The 15,858-nt window shown below is 48.2% G+C and overlaps 11 non-coding genes and 1 pseudogene across 11 annotated transcripts; 7 read left to right on the top strand and 5 right to left on the bottom strand.

The window, feature by feature from the left end:
• Positions 1-3,093: 3,093 nt before the first annotated feature.
• On the bottom strand, positions 3,094-3,256 carry LOC134992484 (U1 spliceosomal RNA). The gene has a single exon (XR_010196644.1). It is a non-coding gene; the product is annotated as a U1 spliceosomal RNA (small nuclear RNA).
• A 152-nt stretch (positions 3,257-3,408) lies between these two features.
• LOC134992362 (U1 spliceosomal RNA) lies at positions 3,409-3,572 on the bottom strand. Its single transcript, XR_010196534.1, has one exon. It is a non-coding gene; the product is annotated as a U1 spliceosomal RNA (small nuclear RNA).
• A 675-nt stretch (positions 3,573-4,247) lies between these two features.
• LOC134991967 (U1 spliceosomal RNA) lies at positions 4,248-4,403 on the bottom strand. Its single transcript, XR_010196166.1, has one exon. It is a non-coding gene; the product is annotated as a U1 spliceosomal RNA (small nuclear RNA).
• Positions 4,404-6,764: 2,361 nt separating this feature from the next.
• On the top strand, positions 6,765-6,927 carry LOC134992219 (U1 spliceosomal RNA). Its single transcript, XR_010196404.1, has one exon. It is a non-coding gene; the product is annotated as a U1 spliceosomal RNA (small nuclear RNA).
• Positions 6,928-7,079: 152 nt separating this feature from the next.
• LOC134992533 (U1 spliceosomal RNA) lies at positions 7,080-7,225 on the top strand (annotated as a pseudogene).
• Positions 7,226-7,916: 691 nt separating this feature from the next.
• Positions 7,917-8,080, top strand: LOC134992129 (U1 spliceosomal RNA). The gene has a single exon (XR_010196319.1). It is a non-coding gene; the product is annotated as a U1 spliceosomal RNA (small nuclear RNA).
• A 152-nt stretch (positions 8,081-8,232) lies between these two features.
• Positions 8,233-8,395, top strand: LOC134991880 (U1 spliceosomal RNA). The gene has a single exon (XR_010196101.1). It is a non-coding gene; the product is annotated as a U1 spliceosomal RNA (small nuclear RNA).
• A 671-nt stretch (positions 8,396-9,066) lies between these two features.
• Positions 9,067-9,230, top strand: LOC134992234 (U1 spliceosomal RNA). The gene has a single exon (XR_010196419.1). It is a non-coding gene; the product is annotated as a U1 spliceosomal RNA (small nuclear RNA).
• Positions 9,231-9,382: 152 nt separating this feature from the next.
• LOC134991931 (U1 spliceosomal RNA) lies at positions 9,383-9,545 on the top strand. The gene has a single exon (XR_010196143.1). It is a non-coding gene; the product is annotated as a U1 spliceosomal RNA (small nuclear RNA).
• Positions 9,546-10,216: 671 nt separating this feature from the next.
• LOC134992357 (U1 spliceosomal RNA) lies at positions 10,217-10,380 on the top strand. The gene has a single exon (XR_010196529.1). It is a non-coding gene; the product is annotated as a U1 spliceosomal RNA (small nuclear RNA).
• Positions 10,381-15,225: 4,845 nt separating this feature from the next.
• Positions 15,226-15,388, bottom strand: LOC134992483 (U1 spliceosomal RNA). Its single transcript, XR_010196643.1, has one exon. It is a non-coding gene; the product is annotated as a U1 spliceosomal RNA (small nuclear RNA).
• A 152-nt stretch (positions 15,389-15,540) lies between these two features.
• LOC134992352 (U1 spliceosomal RNA) lies at positions 15,541-15,704 on the bottom strand. The gene has a single exon (XR_010196528.1). It is a non-coding gene; the product is annotated as a U1 spliceosomal RNA (small nuclear RNA).
• Positions 15,705-15,858: the final 154 nt, after the last annotated feature.

The following is a 15,858-nucleotide window of genomic DNA, read 5'->3' as shown; positions in this document are numbered from 1 at the left end:
AACTGAGCAGCCACCAAAGAAGTTTGGAGAGGTGTTTTCTGACGGAGCATCCACAACTGACTGAATCCAAACAGTAGAACCTGTTTGACGACCCTTTGCTTTAAAGGAATATTTGGACGCGAGACTAAGCGCACTGACCTTAAAAAAACTCCCAGTCATAAAACATTATTCAGCAAGTATGTAGAATCATCACAACTTAAAACAGGTTGAACACGATGGGCAATTTGCCTCTTTTCAACCTCAAAAACTATATTACTATATGTTACTATATTACTATGTTACTGTAGTATACAGAACACCACAATGTAATGAGCAGTGATAGTGAGCACTGATGAGGATACTAGAACTGACACTGAGCAGCAAGATGCAGCACTGGACTATTAGTAATGTACTGTAGTATGCTGAGCACCACAATGCAGCACAAGACAATGAGCAGTGATACTGAGCACTGATGAGGATACTACTGAGAACTGACACTGAGCAGGAGAGACACACTACTAGTATTACTGAGCAGCAATAAGTAACCACTGATAATGAGCACTGATATTGAGATTTCCACTGAGAGAACATAGCCACGTCCTCTCCGCTCTCTCTTCAATGCACGAGTAAAAATGGCGGCAACGCGCAGCTCTTTATATGAAATCCGAATCTCGCGAGAATCCGACAGCGGGATGATGACATTTTCCCTTGTTCAGGTTTTCCGAGTCAGGCGGGAACAACCGAGCCTGCCTCGGACCAGTGTAAACCACGTGGAGTTCGTGGGGAATTCGGTTCTCGGAGAACCGAACCCGCTCCTCTCTACCTTATACCCATAATTTTTTTTATTTTCAATCTAAGCCCCTGCAGTTTTCTGTAAGCATCTGCTTCGCTATGATGATCAACAAGTCACAAGGGCAAACACTCAGGGCTTGAGGCGTAGATCTTAGGACCAGCTGCTACAAGCATGGCAGAGGTGTCACTATCACTGGTGACACCCAGAGAGGTGGCGAAGGAGATTGTAATGCAGTGCGCGCAGATAAGCAGCGCAATGGTAAAAAGGAGGCATGGTTTCATAGGTAGGGGCGTGGCCTGGTGGCCTGAATCTACATTTTGTTGCTCCGGGTGTCCCGGGGGTTGGGGGCTGCACCCGGGGACTAGTGTGTGAGCGGTGCTGGCTCCTGCACAGTGACAGGACATGGCCACCCAGCATGACGCCTCCCTTCTTGACCATGCTGTAATTGCAGTCGCACTGCAGTTCAGCGTGATCATAAAAAATGGTGTAGCCTTCTGCTGGTGCAGACTGTATGTGCGCGCAGGAAGCCGCCACCATTTTTGTGATCACAGCGGCTGAATGTGATGTCATACAGCCGCTGTGACCACGCCCCCTGTGTCTCCTCCGTTGCAGACCCCATTTTGAAGCCTTGCCCCCGCACCGCTCCATCCCTGACTTGGAAATGGAGTTTTGCTGACCCCCCTCTCCCCCCCTGCCCCGATTGACAGGCAGAGGCGATCGCATTCTCTGCGGGGTGCCGCAGAAAATGCAGGCACTTGCGTATGCTCTTAGCAATTTTTGCAGTTGGATCGCTTATTGTGATTGCAATCCAACCTGAATCAGGCCCTATTACCTATCGCAATGCGCTGCGGGCAGTACAAAATTGGTTTAATATGGGAGAAAAACCCCCAGACCTGTGCTCCTTAACTGTACCTGGTGGCTTGTGGAGCGGCTGCCCAGTAATCAGTGTCCACGCCAGTGCGCACACGGTCCACCCCCTACGGCCACGCTCCCCTTCATCAGCGGCCTCGTGATCCGGAAGGGCGGTGTGTGTGTGACTGACCTTAGGAAGAAACCGGAGCCTCCGCTGCAGTGACCCAGCAACCAGGGCACGGGAGTATACAGCGCCGCTGGGAGTGATGAAGCTGCAGTAAAGATGTCTATTAGACCTAGCCTGCTGCAGCCCTTGTAGATTCTCATAAAAAAAGTTCTTATTTTCTTGTCAAAATTAATAGCTAAGAATAGGCTGCCTGAGGCAGGCCCCTGTTAAGTGGCCTGCTACTGAAGGCACCAACTACAAACTGAGCTCCCTGTTCATGGAAGCGGGGTTATAGAGGAGAATGCGCTGAGCATCTTGGGAACAGTCAAAAGCTTTGAGCCGGTTGGTGCCTCAGATCAAGATCCTACTCTACACCCCAATGTGAATCCTTGTGGAGTCCAGTGTACCCCACAGAAGAAATTAATGTGTCACACCCATTGGCAGCAACCTTAGAATAGCTGCTGACGGGCACAATTGAGAAAGGAAGGGGGAGGAACATTTGAATCCAGCACATAGATGCAATTCAAATATGTAATTTGAACCTTCCTATTTTAAAATATAATGGATGAACCTCACCCTGTGAGAACAATCTTCATGATATAGAGATCTCATATGCAAAATAAGCATGAGTTGGGATAGGGCTGGGGAGGGTGGCTGCTCGGGCAAGCCCCTCCCCCGTCAAGTTAAGGAGATTCAACTGAGGAAGCACAAGGGAACTCTCGTCTGGGGACAACAACTGCAGGGAGACCACATCTTTTCAGATGAACATGGGAGGGCGGAAGGCTGCCTAATACTGAAGCACCATCAAATATCAAACCATATGCAATAACTAGTACAAGCATTCCTGGGGGAAGGTCTGCAGGAGACGAATTTGCATACGGTGATGTCATCCAAGCAGTGGGCCAAAGTTGGCTGGAACCCTCATCTGCATATGAAAAGAGAAAAGGGTTATGCAGGGCATGGCGGCCTTTTGCGGCGCTTGGATGACCCCTAGTTCGCATTAAACACCTCCACCCTCCTTCGGTGTGGGGCTCATGTTGGCTATGCCCCAGCCCCTGAAGCATTCAAGCTGATTTCTTGCAGCAGCTGGGCACTGTAACAGCTCCAGAGCTGCTCTGTAAGGCAAATAAAAGGGTGTGGGCCCTGCAGCACTACCTGTAGTTCGCATTGTGCGTTGGAAGGCACAAAGTAAGCAGACGGGAGAAGTCAGGATAGTGCGCAAGGGCATAGAAGGGAGCGGCTCAAGAAAAGAGAAGTGGAAACAGACAGCAAACTAGGCTGGAGAGAGACCTGAGACAAAGAGATCTGAATTATACGAGAGCCGACCAGGGGAAACACAAATTATGCAGTCAAGTTTCCCACATTTGGGGAAATCGCAGGGGCAGCACACCCAGAGTGCAATGGGTGAGCCTTGCCCTGGGAGAAGCACCTTCAAGATCATAGTATCTCACCTGGCAGGTAAGTAGGAGTTGGGCTAGAGCTGGGGAGGGTCGCTGCTCGGGCACCCCCCTGTCAAGTGAAGGAGATCCAACTGAGGCAGCACAATGGAACTCTCGAAAGAAGAACAAGGCTAGAGGAAGATCTGAGACAAAGAAATCTGACTTTTACCAGAGCTGACCAGCGGAAAACACAAACACAGTCCCCCACTACCACAAATAATGCAGGCGAGTTTCCCACATTTGGGGAAATCACAGGGGTCAGCATACCCAGAATGCAATGAATGAAACTCACCCTGGGTGAACAATTTTTATGACCATGGTGTCTCCTATGCAAAATAAGTATGATTTGGGATAGGGCTGGGGAGGGCCGCTGCTCAGGCACATCTCTGTCAAGTAAAGGAGATTCAACTGAGGCAGCACAAGGGAACTCTCATCTGGGGACAACAACTGCAGGGAGAACACATATTTTCAGATGAACATGGGAGGGCAGAAGGCTGCCTAATACTGAAGCACCCCCAAACAACAAACCAAATGCAACAACTAGTGCAAGCATTCCTGGGGGAAGGCCTGCAGCAGATGGATTTGCATATGGTGATGTTATCCAAGCAGTGGGTCAAAGTTGGCTTCAACCCTCATCTGCTTATGAAAAGAGAAAAGGGGCGTGCAGGGCATGGCAGCCTTTTGCGGTGCTTGGATGACCCCTAGATCGCATTAAACACCCCCACCCTCCTTTGGTGTGGGGCTCATGTTGGCCATGCCCCATCCCATGAAGCATTCAAGCTGATTTCTTGCAGCAGCTGGGCATTGTAACAGCTCCAGAGCTGCTTTGTAAGGCAAGTAAAAGGGTGTGGGCCCTGCAGCACTACCTGTAGTTTGCATTGTGCATTGGAAGGCACAAAGTAAGCAGACGGGAGGAGAAGTCAGGATAGTGCACAAGGGTATAGAAGGGAGGGGCTCAAGAAAAAAAGAAGTGGAAACAGACAGCAAACTAGGCTGGAGAGAGACCTGAGACAAAGAGATCTGAATTATACGAGAGCCGACCAGAGGAAACACAAATTATGCAGTCAAGTGTCCCACATTTGGGGAAATCGTAGGAGCAGCACACCCAGAGTGCAATGGGTGAGCCTTGCCCTGGGAGAAGCACCGTCCTGATTATAGTATCTCACCTGGGTGTGCTGCCCCTGCGATTTCCCCAAATGTGGGAAACTTGACTGCATAATTTGTGTTTCCCCTGGTCGGCTCTCATATAATTCAGATCTCTTTGTCTCAGGTCTCTCTCCAGCCTAGTTTGCTGTCTGTTTCCACTTCTTTTTTCTTGAGCCCCTCCCTTCTATACCCTTGTGGACTATCCTGACTTCTCCTCCTGTCTGCTTACTTTGTGCCTTCCAATGCACAATGCAAACTACAGGTAGTGCTGCAGGGCCCACACCCTTTTAGTTGCCTTACAGAGCAGCTCTGGAGCTGTTACAGTGCCAAGCTGCTGCAAGAAATCAGCTTGAATGCTTCAGGGGCTGGGGCATGGCCAACATGAGCCCCACACCAAAGGAGGGTGGGGGTGTTTAATGCGAACTAAGGGTCATCCAAGCGCCGCAAAAGGCCGCCATGCCCTGCATACCCCTTTTCTCTTTTCATATGCAGATGAGGGTTCCAGCCAACTTTGGCCCACTGCTTGGATGACATCACTGTATGCAAATCCGTCTTCTGCAGACCTTCCCCCAGGAATGCTTGTACTAGTTGTTGCATTTGGTTTGTTGTTTGGGGGTGCTTCAGTATTAGGCAGCCTTCTGCCCTCCCATGTTCATCTGAAAATATGTGTTCTCACTGCAGTTGTTGTCCCCAGATGGGAGTTCCCTTGTGCTGCCTCAGTTGAATCTCCTTTACTCTAAAACTTTTAAAACTTAGCAAAAGTGTTTACTAAATAGCTGCTCGGCAAAGTTGCAATGCCGAGACTCCCCGACCAGCTGCCCAGGATGAACCCACCTTTCTAGTAGAATGGGTCTTCACCTAATTCAGTAACGGCAATCCTGCCGTGGAATGAGCATGCTGAATCTTACCACAGATCCAGCGCATAATGGTCTACATGGACGCAGGACACCCAATCCTGTTGGGAGCATACAGGACAAACAGAGCCTCTGTTTTCCTAATCTGAACCGTTCTGGTGACATAAATTTTCAAAGTTCTGACCACAGCCAGAGACTTTGACTCAACGAAGGTGTCAGTGGCCAAAGGCACCATGTGGAAAGATGAACCACCTTCGGCAGAAATTGTTGACGTGTCCTCAATTCTGCTCTATCTTCATGAAAGATCAAATAAAGGCTCTTGTGATACTGCATGGTTTGTACTGTTTTCCATGTGCTCCCAGATCTTTCAAAAAAGAAGCATGGTCAAGAAAGTTCTGTTTGAAAAGAAACAACATTTACTGTCATTGTTATAGAATTTGGGAGAAAAAACAAGAAGAAATCTGCACTGTTGACGCACTGGACAGAATGAATGAATCATAAAATATAACCTTTATTAAGTATGTATTAAAATTGGATAAATATTAATATTATTATCCCAAACTGCAGTGAAACATAAAGGTTAAAATCACAGAACTAACATACATGTGCATAAGAAGAATAAAGAGATGTGAAAAAAAGGTTTAAAAAGCGTGTCCGTGTGTGATTATTTTTGAAGGCACAACCCTGGCGGGGTTGTTTATATAGATATATATGTTGCTAATAATCACTTTCTAGCGTAATGTTATTAAATAGCTGTTAGTATCTATGTCGTCAGGTACCACTGGGTCGTATCCTATATACTCCTGTGGGAAACTTGACTGCATAATTTGTGTTTCCCCTGGTCGGCTCTCGTATAATTCAGATCTCTTTGTCTCAGGTCTCTCTCCAGCCTAGTTTGCTGTCTGTTTCCACTTCTCTTTTCTTGAGCCGCTGCCTTCTATGCCCTTGTGCACTCTCCTGACTTCTCCTGTCTGCTTACTTTGTGCCTTCCAACGCACAATGCAAACTACAGGTAGTGCTGCAGGGCCCACACCCTTTTACTTGCCTTACAGAGCAGCTCTGGAGCTGTTACAGTGCCCAGCTGCAGCAAGAAATCAGCTTGAATGCTTCAGGTGCTGGGGCATAGCCAACAAGAGCCCCACACCGACGGAGGGTGGAGGTGTTTAATGCAAACTAGGGGTCAGCCAAGCGCCGCAAAAGGCCGCCATGCCCTGCATGCCCCTTTTCTCTTTTCATATGCAGACGAGGGTTGAAGCCAACTTTGACCCACTGCTTGGATGACATCACCATATGCAAATCCATCTGCGGCAGGCCTTCCCCCAGGAATGCTTGCACTAGTTGTTGCATTTGGTTTGTTGTTTGGGGGTGCTTCAGTATTAGGCAGCCTTCTGCCCTCCCATGTTCATCTGAAAATATGTGTTCTCCCTGCAGTTGTTGTCCCCAGATGAGAGTTCCCTTGTGCTGCCTCAGTTGAATCTCCTTTACTTGACAGAGATGTGCCTGAGCAGCGGCCCTCCCCAGCCCTATCCCAAATCATACTTATTTTGCATAGGAGATACCATGGTCATGAAGATTGTTCTCCCAGGGTTAGGTTCATTCATTGCATTCTGGGTAGCTGACCTCTGTGATTTCCCCAAATGTGGGAAACTCAACTGCATTATTTGTGGTAGTGGGGGACTGTGTTTGTGCTTTCCTCTGGTCAGCTCTGGTAAAAGTCAGATTTCTTTGTCTCAGATCTTCCTCTAGCCTTGTTCTTCTTTCAAGAGTTCCCTTGTGCTGCCTCAGTTGGATCTCCTTCACTTGACAGGGGGGTGCCCGAGCAGCGACCCTCCCCAGCTCTAGCCCAACTCCTACTTACCTGCCAGGTGAGATACTATGATCATGAAGTTGCTTCTCCCAGGGCAAGGCTCACCCATTGCACTCTGGGTGTGCTGCCCCTGCGATTTCCCCAAATGTGGGAAACTTGACTGCATAATTTGTGTTTTCCCTAGTCGGCTCTCATATAATTCAGATCTCTTTGTCTCAGGTCTCTCTCCAGCCTAGTTTGCTGTCTGTTTCCACTTCTTTTTTCTTGAGCCCCTCCCTTCTACACCCTTGTGCACTATCCTGACTTCTCCTCCTGTCTGCTTACTTTGTGCCTTCCGATGCACAATGCAAACTACAGGTAGTGCTGCAGGGCCCACACCCTTTTACTTGCCTTACAGAGCAGCTCTGGAGCTGTTACAGTGCCAAGCTGCTGAAAGAAATCAGCTTGAATGCTTCAGGGGCTGGGGCATGGCCAACATGAGCCCCACACCGAAGGAGGGTGGGGGTGTTTAATGCGAACTAAGGGTCATCCAAGCGCCGCAAAAGGCCGCCATGCCCTGCATACCCCTTTTCTCTTTTCATATGCAGATGAGGGTTCCAGCCAACTTTGGCCCACTGCTTGGATGACATCACTGTATGCAAATCCGTCTTCTGCAGACCTTCCCCCAGGAATGCTTGTACTAGTTGTTGCATTTGGTTTGTTGTTTGGGGGTGCTTCAGTATTAGGCAGCCTTCTGCCCTCCCATGTTCATCTGAAAATATGTGTTCTCCCGGCAGTTGTTGTCCCCAGATGAGAGTTCCTTTGTGCTGCCTCAGTTGAATCTCCTTTACTTGACAGAGATGTGCCTGAGCAGCGGCCCTCCCCAGCCAATTCCCAAATCATACTTATTTTGCATAGGAGATACCATGGTCATAAAGATTGTTCTCCCAGGGTGAGGTTCATTCATTGCATTCTGGGTATGCTGACCCCTGTGATTTCCCCAAATGTGGGAAACTCAACTGCATTATTTGTGGTAGTGGGGGACTGTGTTTGTGTTTTCCTCTGGTCAGCTCTGGTAAAAGTCAGATTTCTTTGTCTCAGATCTTCCTCTAGCCTTGTTCTTCTTTCGAGAGTTCCATTGTGCTGCCTCAGTTTGATCTCCTTCACTTGACAGGGGGGTACCCAAGCAGCGACCCTCCCCAGCTCTAGCCCAACTCCTACATATCTGCCAGGTGAGATACTATGATCATGAAGGTGCTTCTCCCAGGGCAAGGCTCACCCATTGCACTCTGGGTGTGCTGCTCCTGCGATTTCCCCAAATGTGGGAAACTTGACTGCATAATTTGTGTTTCCCCTGGTCGGCTCTCGTATAATTCAGATCTCTTTGTCTCAGGTCTCTCTCCAGCCTAGTTTGCTGTCTGTTTCCACTTCTCTTTTCTTGAGCCGCTGCCTTCTATGCCCTTGTGCACTCTCCTGACTTCTCCTGTCTGCTTACTTTGTGCCTTCCAACGCACAATGCAAACTACAGGTAGTGCTGCAGGGCCCACACCCTTTTACTTGCCTTTCAGAGCAGCTCTGGAGCTGTTACAGTGCCCAGCTGCTGCAAGAAATCAGCTTGAATGCTTCAGGGGCTGGGGCATAGCCAACATGAGCCCCACACCGACGGAGGGTGGAGGTGTTTAATGCGAACTAAGGGTCATCCAAGCGCCGCAAAAGGCCGCCATGCCCTGCATACCCCTTTTCTCTTTTCATATGCAGATGAGGGTTCCAGCCAACTTTGGCCCACTGCTTGGATGACATCACCGTATGCAAATCCGTCTTCTGCAGACCTTTTCCCAGGAATGCTTGTACTAGTTGTTGCATTTGGTTTGTTGTTTGGGGGTGCTTCAGTATTAGGCAGCCTTCTGCTCTCCCATGTTCATCTGAAAATATCTGTTCTCCCTGCAGTTGTTGTCCCCAGATGAGAGTTCCCTTGTGCTGCCTCAGTTGAATCTCCTTTACTTGACAGAGATGTGCCTGAGCAGCGGCCCTCCCCAGCCCTATCCCAAATCTTACTTATTTTGCATAGGAGATACCATTGTCGTGAAGATTGTTCTCCCAGGGTGAGGTTCATTCATTGCATTCTGGGTATGCTGACCCCTGTGATTTCCCCAAATGTGGGAAACTCGACTGCATTATTTGTGGTAGTGGGGGACTGTGTTTGTGCTTTCCTCTGGTCAGCTCTGGTAAAAGTCAGATTTCTTTGTCTCAGATCTTCCTCTAGCCTTGTTCTTTTTTCGAGAGTTTCCTTGTGCTGCCTCAGTTGGATCTCCTTCACTTGACAGGGGGGTGCCCGAACAGCGACCCTCCCCAGCTCTAGCCCAACTCCTACTTACCTGCCAGGTGAGATACTATGATCAGGAAGGTGCTTCTCCCAGGGCAAGGCTCACCCAATGCACTCTGGGTGTGCTGCTCCTACGATTTCCCCAAATGTGGGACACTTGATTACATAATTTGTGTTTCCTCTGGTCGGCTCTCGTATAATTCAGATCTCTTTGTCTCAGGTCTCTCTCCAGCCTAGTTTGCTGTCTGTTTCCACTTCTCTTTTCTTGAGCCGCTCCCTTCTATGCCCTTGTGCACTATCCTGACTTCTCCCGTCTGCTTACTTTGTGCCTTCCAACGCACAATGCAAACTACAGGTAGTGCTGCAGGGCCCACACCCTTTTACTTGCTTTACAGAGCAGCTCTGGAGCTGTTACAGTGCCCAGCTGCTGCAAGAAATCAGCTTGAATGCTTCAGGGGCTGGGGCATAGCCAACATGAGCCCCACACCGAAGGAAGGTGGAGGTGTTTAATGCGAACTAGGGGTCATCCAAGCGCCGCAAAAGGCCGCCATGCCCTGCACACCCCATTTTTATTTTCATATGCAGACGAGGGTTGAAGCCAACTTTGACCCACTGCTTGGATGACATCACCATATGCAAATCCATCTCCCGCAGGCCTACCCCCAGGAATGTTTGCACTAGTAGTTGCATTTGGTTTGTTGTTTGGGGGTGCTTCAGTATTAGGCAGCCTTCTGCCCTCCCATGTTCATCTGAAAATATGTGTTCTCCCTGCAGTTGTTGTCCCCAGATGAGAGTTCCCTTGTGTTGCCTCAGTTGAATCTCCTTTACTTGACAGAGATGTGCCTGAGCAGCGGCCCTCCCCAGCCCTATCCCAAATCATACTTATTTTGCATAGGAGATACCATGGTCATGAAGATTGTTCTCCCAGGGTGAGGTTCATTCATTGCATTCTGGGTATGCTGACCCCTGTGATTTCCCCAAATGTGGGAAACTCGACTGCATTATTTGTGGTAGTGGGGGACTGTGTTTGTGCTTTCCTCTGGTCAGCTCTGGTAAAAGTCAGATTTCTTTGTCTCAGATCTTCCTCTAGCCTTGTTCTTCTTTCGAGAGTTCCCTTGTGCTGCCTCAGTTGGATCTCCTTCACTTGACAGGGGGTGCCCAAGCAGCAATCCTCCACAGCTCTAGCCCAACTCCTACTTACCTGCCAGGTGAGATACTATGATCTTCACTGTTAGGGCAATCAGGATGTGGAATTCCCTGCCAGGGAAGGTGGTAATGGTGGACTCTGTAATTGGATTTAAAAAAGGAATGGATACATTTCTGAATGAAAAAGCTATCCAAGGTTATAATACTTAAAATATCAACATGGTTAATCCAGGGGGAACATGAGTTGTAGTAGTTAACTAGTCATAAAACATTGTGAAGGCAGGGGAGAAGAACAAGCGCCATATGGTGTAGTATTTTTAATAAATTGGAGTGATAGATAGGTATATACGAAGTAAGTACCGGATAGATTCTTGAGATTAGGCCTGTCTGTCTCACTAAATTCTTTGTGGCTGTTCCCCACCTAGGAGACAAAAGATCATCGCCATATGGTGTAGTAACCTCAGATATATCTTGGGGTACCCTCCCCTCTATTTCATGCGTACCAAAAGGAAAATTCAATATAGCATATAGGATATATTTATATCCAGGTAGATCAAGTCGGTCCAATATGATGTAATGGCTGAATCAGTCGACTGTTGCTGCCTTATATAGTATTATCAATAAAAAAATTTAATCCACAAAATAATAATACAAATTCAGATAAAAAATAAATAAAACAAATCAGAAAATCTTAGCTGATTGGTGTAGGCAGTAGTTAGGTCAGTCTCAACGCGTTTCGCCTCCAGGGCTTCCTCAGGAGAATACATCATATCAAAAGATACACATATTTATAGTGCTTTCAGTTTCATTTTGGCCAGCACTTCCGGTTCGCGTCATTTCCGGAACCGGAAGTGCTCGGTCCGACTTACATACTAAATGCATATGTGGCTTGATATTTAACATTAGATTGCATTGGTGGTGCAGTGTTAATATAAATTTTAGATCAGTCTGTATAAGTAGCGCAAGACGGACATAGAGTCCGTTTGCTCCGTGAAACCGGAAGTGACGCGGCTCGTCCCGGCCACTGCCGCGTCACTTCCGGTTTAGGTTAGAACCGGAAGTGCTGGCCAAAACGAAACTGAAAGCACTATAAATATGTGTATCTTTTGATATGATGTATTCTCCTGAGGAAGCCCTGGAGGCGAAACGCGTTGAGACTGACCTAACTACTGCCTACACCAATCAGCTAAGATTTTCTGATTTGTTTTATTTATTTTTTATCTGAATTTGTATTATTATTTTGTGGATTAAAATTTTTTATTGATAATACTATATAAGGCAGCAACAGTCGACTGATTCAGCCATTACATCATATTGGACCGACTTGATCTACCTGGATATAAATATATCCTATATGCTATATTGAATTTTCCTTTTGGTACGCATGAAATAGAGGGGAGGGTACCCCAAGATATATCTGAGGTTACTACACCATATGGCGATGATCTTTTGTCTCCTAGGTGGGGAACAGCCACAAAGAATTTAGTGAGACAGACAGGCCTAATCTCAAGAATCTATCCGGTACTTACTTCGTATATACCTATCTATCACTCCAATTTATTCAAAATACTACACCATATGGCGCTTGTTCTTCTCCCCTGCCTTCACAGAATTTCATGACTGAACATACCCAAGTCATATTCTGAAGAACTGAGCTGCCACCAAAGAAGTTTGGAGAGGTGTTTTCTGACGGAGCATCCACAACTGACTGAATCCAAACAGTAGAACCTGTTTGACGACCCTTTGCTTTAAAGGAATATTTGGACGCGAGACTAAGCGCACTGACCTTAAAAAAACTCCCAGTCATAAAACATTATTCAGCAAGTATGTAGAATCATCACAACTTAAAACAGGTTGAACACGATGGGCAATTTGCCTCTTTTCAACCTCAAAAACTATATTACTATATGTTACTATATTACTATGTTACTGTAGTATACAGAACACCACAATGTAATGAGCAGTGATAGTGAGCACTGATGAGGATACTAGAACTGACACTGAGCAGCAAGATGCAGCACTGGACTATTAGTAATGTACTGTAGTATGCTGAGCACCACAATGCAGCACAAGACAATGAGCAGTGATACTGAGCACTGATGAGGATGCTACTGAGAACTGACACTGAGCAGGAGAGACACACTACTAGTATTACTGAGCAGCAATAAGTAACCACTGATAATGAGCACTGATATTGAGATTTCCACTGAGAGAACATAGCCACGTCCTCTCCGCTCTCTCTTCAATGCACGAGTAAAAATGGCGGCAACGCGCAGCTCTTTATATGAAATCCGAATCTCGCGAGAATCCGACAGCGGGATGATGACATTTTCCCTTGTTCAGGTTTTCCGAGTCAGGCGGGAACAACCGAGCCTGCCTCGGACCAGTGTAAACCACGTGGAGTTCGTGGGGAATTCGGTTCTCGGAGAACCGAACCCGCTCCTCTCTACCTTATACCCATAATTTTTTTTATTTTCAATCTAAGCCCCTGCAGTTTTCTGTAAGCATCTGCTTCGCTATGATGATCAACAAGTCACAAGGGCAAACACTCAGGGCTTGAGGCGTAGATCTTAGGACCAGCTGCTACAAGCATGGCAGAGGTGTCACTATCACTGGTGACACCCAGAGAGGTGGCGAAGGAGATTGTAATGCAGTGCGCGCAGATAAGCAGCGCAATGGTAAAAAGGAGGCATGGTTTCATAGGTAGGGGCGTGGCCTGGTGGCCTGAATCTACATTTTGTTGCTCCGGGTGTCCCGGGGGTTGGGGGCTGCACCCGGGGACTAGTGTGTGAGCGGTGCTGGCTCCTGCACAGTGACAGGACATGGCCACCCAGCATGACGCCTCCCTTCTTGACCATGCTGTAATTGCAGTCGCACTGCAGTTCAGCGTGATCATAAAAAATGGTGTAGCCTTCTGCTGGTGCAGACTGTATGTGCGCGCAGGAAGCCGCCACCATTTTTGTGATCACAGCGGCTGAATGTGATGTCATACAGCCGCTGTGACCACGCCCCCTGTGTCTCCTCCGTTGCAGACCCCATTTTGAAGCCTTGCCCCCGCACCGCTCCATCCCTGACTTGGAAATGGAGTTTTGCTGACCCCCCTCACCCCCCCTGCCCCGATTGACAGGCAGAGGCGATCGCATTCTCTGCGGGGTGCCGCAGAAAATGCAGGCACTTGCGTATGCTCTTAGCAATTTTTGCAGTTGGATCGCTTATTGTGATTGCAATCCAACCTGAATCAGGCCCTATTACCTATCGCAATGCGCTGCGGGCAGTACAAAATTGGTTTAATATGGGAGAAAAACCCCCAGACCTGTGCTCCTTAACTGTACCTGGTGGCTTGTGGAGCGGCTGCCCAGTAATCAGTGTCCACGCCAGTGCGCACACGGTCCACCCCCTACGGCCACGCTCCCCTTCATCAGCGGCCTCGTGATCCGGAAGGGCGGTGTGTGTGTGACTGACCTTAGGAAGAAACCGGAGCCTCCGCTGCAGTGACCCAGCAACCAGGGCACGGGAGTATACAGCGCCGCTGGGAGTGATGAAGCTGCAGTAAAGATGTCTATTAGACCTAGCCTGCTGCAGCCCTTGTAGATTCTCATAAAAAAAGTTCTTATTTTCTTGTCAAAATTAATAGCTAAGAATAGGCTGCCTGAGGCAGGCCCCTGTTAAGTGGCCTGCTACTGAAGGCACCAACTACAAACTGAGCTCCCTGTTCATGGAAGCGGGGTTATAGAGGAGAATGCGCTGAGCATCTTGGGAACAGTCAAAAGCTTTGAGCCGGTTGGTGCCTCAGATCAAGATCCTACTCTACACCCCAATGTGAATCCTTGTGGAGTCCAGTGTACCCCACAGAAGAAATTAATGTGTCACACCCATTGGCAGCAACCTTAGAATAGCTGCTGACGGGCACAATTGAGAAAGGAAGGGGGAGGAACATTTGAATCCAGCACATAGATGCAATTCAAATATGTAATTTGAACCTTCCTATTTTAAAATATAATGGATGAACCTCACCCTGTGAGAACAATCTTCATGATATAGAGATCTCATATGCAAAATAAGCATGAGTTGGGATAGGGCTGGGGAGGGTGGCTGCTCGGGCAAGCCCCTCCCCCGTCAAGTTAAGGAGATTCAACTGAGGAAGCACAAGGGAACTCTCGTCTGGGGACAACAACTGCAGGGAGACCACATCTTTTCAGATGAACATGGGAGGGCGGAAGGCTGCCTAATACTGAAGCACCATCAAATATCAAACCATATGCAATAACTAGTACAAGCATTCCTGGGGGAAGGTCTGCAGGAGACGAATTTGCATACGGTGATGTCATCCAAGCAGTGGGCCAAAGTTGGCTGGAACCCTCATCTGCATATGAAAAGAGAAAAGGGTTATGCAGGGCATGGCGGCCTTTTGCGGCGCTTGGATGACCCCTAGTTCGCATTAAACACCTCCACCCTCCTTCGGTGTGGGGCTCATGTTGGCTATGCCCCAGCCCCTGAAGCATTCAAGCTGATTTCTTGCAGCAGCTGGGCACTGTAACAGCTCCAGAGCTGCTCTGTAAGGCAAATAAAAGGGTGTGGGCCCTGCAGCACTACCTGTAGTTCGCATTGTGCGTTGGAAGGCACAAAGTAAGCAGACGGGAGAAGTCAGGATAGTGCGCAAGGGCATAGAAGGGAGCGGCTCAAGAAAAGAGAAGTGGAAACAGACAGCAAACTAGGCTGGAGAGAGACCTGAGACAAAGAGATCTGAATTATACGAGAGCCGACCAGGGGAAACACAAATTATGCAGTCAAGTTTCCCACATTTGGGGAAATCGCAGGGGCAGCACACCCAGAGTGCAATGGGTGAGCCTTGCCCTGGGAGAAGCACCTTCAAGATCATAGTATCTCACCTGGCAGGTAAGTAGGAGTTGGGCTAGAGCTGGGGAGGGTCGCTGCTCGGGCACCCCCCTGTCAAGTGAAGGAGATCCAACTGAGGCAGCACAATGGAACTCTCGAAAGAAGAACAAGGCTAGAGGAAGATCTGAGACAAAGAAATCTGACTTTTACCAGAGCTGACCAGCGGAAAACACAAACACAGTCCCCCACTACCACAAATAATGCAGGCGAGTTTCCCACATTTGGGGAAATCACAGGGGTCAGCATACCCAGAATGCAATGAATGAAACTCACCCTGGGTGAACAATTTTCATGACCATGGTGTCTCCTATGCAAAATAAGTATGATTTGGGATAGGGCTGGGGAGGGCCGCTGCTCAGGCACATCTCTGTCAAGTAAAGGAGATTCAACTGAGGCAGCACAAGGGAACTCTCATCTGGGGACAACAACTGCAGGGAGAACACATATTTTCAGATGAACATGGGAGGGCAGAAGGCTG

This window comes from Pseudophryne corroboree, unplaced genomic scaffold, assembly GCF_028390025.1.
Source record: "Pseudophryne corroboree isolate aPseCor3 unplaced genomic scaffold, aPseCor3.hap2 scaffold_121, whole genome shotgun sequence".
Lineage (NCBI taxonomy): Eukaryota > Metazoa > Chordata > Amphibia > Anura > Myobatrachidae > Pseudophryne > Pseudophryne corroboree.
This window is presented reverse-complemented; position numbering and strand designations above follow the sequence as displayed.